Source organism: Helianthus annuus, chromosome 17 (genome assembly GCF_002127325.2).
Source record: "Helianthus annuus cultivar XRQ/B chromosome 17, HanXRQr2.0-SUNRISE, whole genome shotgun sequence".
In the NCBI taxonomy this organism is placed as follows: domain Eukaryota; kingdom Viridiplantae; phylum Streptophyta; class Magnoliopsida; order Asterales; family Asteraceae; genus Helianthus; species Helianthus annuus.
In genome coordinates, this window is record NC_035449.2 from 77968520 (window position 1) to 77976399 (window position 7880).

The following is a 7880-nucleotide window of genomic DNA, read 5'->3' on the forward strand; positions in this document are numbered from 1 at the left end:
AAAAGTTATGACTGTTTAAAAACCATGGGGTGAAGTTAATTTTTTATAAGAGGGTAAAGTGTAACTACTAACTAATAATCTATAATGTTGTTAAAACTAAGGGACTAAAGTGCAATCTAGATGAAAGTATTAAATTGACGATATTTCATCACGTAACATTATGTAGCTTTTAAACATTATGGGATAATGACTAAGTACATTGGCTTTAGTCACTTGTACACTAAGACATCATCTACTTGTACCTTTTAATCCACACGTAAGTACTGACCAAGAAAACTATCGAAAAGTCGCCAAAAATAAGTAGGTCGTCACAATACTTTTGAATTTCTTTTTACAACATTATAGTTTATAAGATATGTCAAGAATACGTATAAGAATTGTAAGTTTGTTGTGGAGGGGAAACGTATAACTAATTACCTATAATTATGTTAAAACTCAGAGATTTAAGTGTAATAAGATGGGGACTTAAAATATAATTATTGTTTAAAAGACCATTTTACCCTCATTTTAGGGGTGCATTTATAAATAAAGGAGTAAATTGCAAGTTTTGTCCTTTATGTTTACATCAAATTTCAGCCGTTGTCCTTTAGCGCAAAAGTTGACAGGCGGTGTTCTTTATCTTTCAAAATCTTGCACGTTTTGTCCTTTAGGCCAAACACAGTTAGATTTTTTAGTTAAATCTAGTCATGTGCAAGGCACATGAGGCTACTATTGTAATTTCACCTTCCAAGGACTATTTTGTAAGATAAATTATATCAAGGGGCTATTCTGTATTAAACTTAAAAATAAAACATATATAAAAACTCTCACACACTCTCTCTCTCTCTCTCTTGATCTGAGTCCCTCTCTCTCTTCTCTCTCTTCTCTCTCTCTCTAACAATTCCACTGTAGACCACCACCACCACCCCTCTCTCCCTTTTTTCATCGCCACCATCAGCCTCCACACACCACCGCTTCACCGACACACCACCACCATATCCACGCCGTTCACTCTCTCTCTCTCTCTCTTAGACTTTATCCACCACCACCACCTCCCACCACCCCACAACCTTCATCGCCACCAGCCACACCTACTGAACACCACCAATTCCACCACACCACCCAATGGTTTATCTTGCTAAATCTCTCTGAGTAACCTTCTTCAAGGTTTAATCAACTCCAGATATTCAAAGATCGTGACATCAACAGGCAACTTTTATTTTCAAATTATGCAAAAATAAAAACAGCTTTATTGAAGTTACCATGCTTTTTTCACAAATCCTCTTATCATCAGTGAAGATCAAAATGAAAATTGTAGACCTCGATCTCATCAGCGACTTCGAAGCCGGAATTAAATACTTACAAAACCCCTCCCTCCTTTCCAATCTTTCTTTACACAACGAACTCCCCATTACAGTTTCTAGACATGTGGCGCCATAAATCAACCTCTTTATACACCAGATCCATTTCAGATTCTTATCCTCTTTTCAAACCTTACCCCCAGCAAATTCTCTAAGACGATGATTTCAATTTTGACTTTTCCGATGACGATGGTGACGATGATGCGCCGTCGTCTGTAGCAGAGTCCGATGACGGCACACACATAAAACAACCTGTTTGACCCATAACCTGGCCTCCTTGATTTGTCACCTCTCATCATATCTATCACCTGAAAATGAAAAGGATAATCGAAGGGAAACAGAGCATCTGAAACTAGAGCTGATAAGAAAGTTGCTCTTGGGGAGAAGTGATGAGAGAGAGAGAAGAGAGAGAGAGAGAAGGGAGAATTTTAATATTTCTTTTTTTATTTTTTATTTTTGATTGTTTTACATATAGTCCCTAACTAATAATTTATTGCAAAATAGCCCCTGAAAGATAAAATGACAAACTTATCCTCATGTGCAAGTCACATGATCATATTTAACAAAAAAATCTGACTGAGTTAGGGTTAAAGGACATAACGTGCAATATTTTGAAAGATAAAGGACACCGCCTATCAACTTTTGCGCTAAAGGACAGCGCCTGAAATTTGATGTAAACATAAAGGACAAAACTTGTAATTTACTCTAAATAAAGAGAGAGAAAGTTCTTATTTTTTAGGTATCTTAAAATGCCACTCACTCATGCATTATAATATAGTATAGATAGCTGGTAGGGCTGTAAACGAACCGAACAAACACGAACAAGACCATGTTCGTGTTCGTTCGTTCGTTAAGGAAATTAACATGTTCGTGAACTGTTCACGAGCGCATACCGAACATAAGTTTATGTTCGTGTTTGTTCGTCAAGGAAATTCAATTGTTCACAAATAGTTCGTGAACACTGGTCTCGAACATAAACGAACGCAAGCAAATAAAAACGACCGCAAACGAACATTTAACTTGAAAATAAAAAACAAAAACATTGTTATCCTTAAACATTGGATATAAGTAGTTAAATACAACCATCAAAACACAAGAAGTGTACCACACCACCAAACGACGAATCACGTTTAACTAACTTAGACATAATTGTAGGTCCATAGAATGGATCTAAGATAACCTATTCCTTGTTGTTCGATAAACAGAATCCAAGTTTGTATACAAACCAAAGACACACTAAAAGTGCCGGAGACAAGGTACTACACTAGTATGGAGTGTAGGGAAGTAAGGACCATGAAACTGCGTCACTGGGTGATAGTTTAAGTGCCGGAAAGTGCCTAAAACCCACTAAAAGTGCAGAATTCTGCATTAATCAGCAAAAATCAGCATTTTAACATGCTAGTAACATGCAAAAATATGGCAGAATGGTCCTGTATGCTTTCCTAAGTGTCGGGAATTAAAAGTGTCACAAAAGGGTACTTAAAAATCACTAAACGGAATCACTTGACACTTTAACGAACCGGTATCTAACCGAACAACCGGACATCACCCGGAACACCAAAATATTGCAAGAAGCATTGTTTTATTATTTTTTGAACTAGTTATGGTTCCCTAACACCCTAACACACTATATAACATACCTTATGTATAAACACTAGACTTTTACACTTAACCTCCACTAATTACCCAAGTTATCATCAAAAACTTACATTTACCCCCCCCCCCTCTCATTTACGGCTCAAGGTGGTCCCCACCACCTTAATCCCCTCAAATCTTTTAAGATCCCGTGAGATCTCTAGTAATCTAATTGAAAGATCATGTTTGTACTAGGAGGAACATAAGAACCATTGTGTAAAACTTAAACCTTGATTATAAGTAACCTTCACCTTCATCTTCATCATCACACTCTCACTCTTCTCCTCCCCTAAAGCTCATGGCCGAGAATCCCCTCCCCACCATCACCATTTTTTTTCCAAGTTCATCCATTCTCAAGTGTACTCAAGGTGTAAGAAGCCGTATTAGAAGGTTTGGTGGACTCGGATCTTGAAGGACCTCCTTTGCTTGCTTTTATCCACTCCATTTTCATCATTGTTCTTCCCTAGCTTGAAGCTAGTAGTAAGATCCTTTTTAACACTTGTTACTTCATATTTTTAGTGGTTAAAAGTTGTAGTATGTTGGTTAACACAAGAACACTAAAAGACATACACTTGAATCTTGAAACATAAGAGGAAATATGATGAAATCTTGTTGAAATGATGTTGTTTAATGCATGTATGATGTTTGATTGTTGTTACTAGAGATGATGATGTTAATCATCACATGGAACTTGCTAGATGGTGATTAAACACATAATCTAGCAAGTGGGAGGATGATCATGTAATAACATATGATTATCATCTTCTTGTGGAGACATGAACTTGATGGATAAAAATGATTTCTTGTAAAACAATGATAAAAGTAACCTAGTGAACTTATAGATCCAAGATTTATGAATGATTCTTCTAAAAGAACCAAGTTTAAAAAGATGATTTTTGAAAGATCATGGTTTTTATTAAACCTATACTATTTTTAGTGATAAAATAAGTGTAGAAATACTTTTGAAACAAGAAGATCTAATAAATAAACATTTTTGTGAAATATGTTTACAAGTTATAAACATCTAAAAATTTCAAGAATGAAGTTTACCAAGTAGTAAATATATTTTGGAGGGTAACTAAGGCTACTAAACACTTTACCAAGTTACTACGCGTTTTTGTGAAAGATCAAGTTCATGTTGTATTGTAAATGGTATAGTTTTTTTGCACTTGGTAAGTGCAAGATGTTTAGGGTTGGATTGTTGATCATTGTGTGTTGATTTTGAAAAGAAAATGATATGCTAAATAACATGGACACCTCCATTTTCAAAGGAAACTATGGCGAAATTTTCTAAAAATTCAAACACTTAGAAAATATTTTCTAAACAAGAGTTTACAAGTATGTTTTAAACTATGTTTTTCAATATAAACTTTGCCATAATTTTTGTAACAAAAATACAAGTATTGGAGGTTGGTTTTTGTAAATAAAAATGGATAAATATATATTTAGAATATATATTTTATATTAAGATATTTGTGTGAATATTTGTTTACCTTGTGAAATAGTTATATTACTTTAGGGTAAAATAATATAACTTAACATAATACCAAGAATTTACAACACCAAAATAATACCAAAAATCTCACGGAATGAAATATAAGTTACACATTTAATATTGTGAAGCCGAACGATAAAACGTAACTTACGGAATATTCCGGGAAATACCGTTACAATATATTTTTGGTAAATAATATTTTGGAAACGAAAGAAGTGAAAATATGATTTTTTGTACATATTTCCAAGTTATATCCTATTTTTGACAAAAAGAAAATATTTTATTTTTGGGAGATAAAAATGTATTTTTCCTAGTATATTTAGAAAATATATGATTTTTGGGAAAAATATATATATTCTTGGAATACATTATTTTTGACAAAAAGTTGTATATATATTTTCTAAGTGCGACTTAAAAGTATATTATCCAAGACTACAAATATACATGTATGAAATACCCCCATCCTTGGGAAGGAAATACGAAGTTAAATACTTGAGAAGTATTGTGACAAAATATTGCTTAAAACAATTATTCCAAAACGAAATATAATTTAAAGTTAAAATAATTTATTTTAACAAATAATTATAACTTGGAATAACATAAGAAACGCAGCTCAAAACGTTAAACTCTAAGCCAAGGCATGACCCGTTTGTCTAATAGACGTTAGTACACTGTAGGTAGTTGTGTTAGCTACGGAGGTTTGAGTTGCTAGTTCTGAAGACGCAATACTGTGAGTTCATGTCCCCCTTTTCTTTTAATTGTTTTCAGTTTTATACTTCGGGGGTGAAATACATGTTACGATTATTACAAACGTTTTATACATGGTATTGTTAGCTTAAGGAGGGTTTTACTGCTAGATCATGTGAAAGGTGGGTATAACACTTAAGGCCATTAATCCTCATTATAGGACCAAGGGACATGAGTGATAGATCTATTTGGGTGTAGCGAGCCCACACCCATGTGGTGACTATGTCTTCTTCCCGAAGACAAGTTTGCTAGGTTTGAGTCTTCCTGCACCATTTCACACATACCATTGGCTTTGCAACCCATTGGTGATCTCTTTTTCCTTATTGCTACATGCCAGGGATATACATACATACAAGGCATACTTTAAAGGTTTATTCATATACACACACATGAACTCGCTCAACTTTTGTTGATGTTTTTAAATTACATGTATTTCAGGGAACTAATGGATCTGGCAAATGTTGCATGTGTTTCGAGCTGCGTACTAAATAAAGGATGTCATCCATGGTCGTAGAGTTTAGGAGATGTATCCTATTCCTAGACGGGATACACGTTTCTAACTTGGTTTTAATTAACGTCTTTTGTTGAGTCTTTATGAACTCAGTTGAACATGTTATTATTTGTAACTTAATTTGGTCAATGATTTCAAGACAAGTATGTTGTGGTATTTTCTAAAATCAATTAATGGATGAACATCTCATGTTTTTATCATATAGCGTTGTTATGATTGAATGCTATGGTATTAAGAAGTCACACCAAATAACCACGCTTCCGCAAAAGTCAGAGTGTGACAATAGGCATACCCAGCAGTATCCGCGAAGTTGAACAGTCTACAGGCGAAGGTCACCTATTCCATGCGAAGTTACCTTCGTCTCACATCATTCACACGAAGGAAACACCTTCGTGGCTATTCCACACGAAGGACCACCTTCATGGACATTCCACAAGAAGGACCACCTTCGTGAACACGAAGGACCACCTTCGTGAATACGAAGGTTCATGAAGGTCCTTCATGGGTCACCTTCGCGAACAGACTAACATAACCACAAAAATCACTAACTTGTTGTCCAAGTCAAACAGGAGGAAGTTTGACTTGGTTAACTTACATCAAAAGTCAAACAAACAAAACAAAAGATCGTTTATACAGTACAATAATTAACTACAAGCTACATACACAAAAAGTGGATCAATAATAATTATCCCAAAAAATGTCTTAGAATGTCCAAAGTTTAGCTAACTTAGAAAGAAATAGGGTTTCAAGTTTTCAATATGTTTAGATAAAAAGTTTATTATTTATTATTTTTTGAAGACAATCAAACAAACATAAACGAACGAACATGAACAAATGTAACTGAACTTGTTATCGAACGTTCACGAACGCAGTCGAACGAACGAGACATGTGTTCGTGTTCGTTCGCTAAGCTGACCAAACAAATTTTTTGTTCGTGTTCGTTCGTTAAGATAATCGAACGAACATAAACGAACTTCTCCCCGAACGGTTCACGAACTGTTCACTGAACGTTCGGTTCGTTTACAACCCTGGGTGGGATGGTTGGGTTTTATTTGTTTTTTTAAATAAAAATATTTATTAAAGTTCTTTAAAATTGAATAAAAAGACTAATTTGCCCTTACATGGGTCCAATTGGTCAGACTTAACCATAAAAACTAATTGAGTTAGGGGTAAAGAACATAATGTGCAAGGGTTTGCAAATCGAGTACGGTTTTTGTACTTATTAAAGACAAGAGACACAGTTTGCAATAAGTAGCATGTATAAAGGACGATTTTTGTAATTTACTCTAAAATAAATCACTAATAGACAAAGGTTAATGAAAAATAAAAATTAAAAAATTCGGGTATATAGTTCAGGTAAATGGGTATATGGTTTCGAGTAATCAGGTCGGCTATCATCTAATCCCATACCCGACCCATACCCACGAAATTTTTTAAAACTAATCCCATACCCGGCCAAATACCCGTCGGGTATCGGGCATACCCGTCGTCCCATTTGTGTCGGGTATACCCGTCGAGCTCGGGTATTTTTGTCATCCCTACATTTTACCGTGTGGGTTGAACCCGACCCGAGTCCTTAGAGAGTTAACGACAGGAGTGTTGTAACACGAGTCCTCGGCAATGAAAAATAAGAGGGTTTTATGTTAATCATGTCACCAAACCAACCATGTGAACGCAAATTTCACTTTGCTTAAATAATAAACAAGAGGTATGGTGAGATAAGGCTCAGGGACCATTAGGTCATGAGAATGGTTTTTTTTTTTTTTCAGATTTTTTGAGTTTTCTCCTGTATTAGACTATGGGGCTTGGGTTGGGGCGTGGGTTGACTGAAAACGCCCAAGCCACCACCCCGGGGGCTTGGGTTGGGGTGTGGCCTAAGGGGCGGGAGTTTGAAGCCGGGCGTGGGGCGGGCTAGCGATCCTATATGGCGGGCTCCTATTCGCTTTGTTGGTCATGTCCTATTCGCTTTTTTTTAATAAACTGCCAAGCCACGCCCCAACCCAAGCTCCGCCATACCCCACGGACACGTCACTCACCGGTGGGGGGCTCGAACTTCACGTGTCAACTCATGCATCGAACCCAAACCCCACCATACCCCACGACCTTAGTGTATAACTATTTAGTATAATATAATGAAAATGGATATGATTGG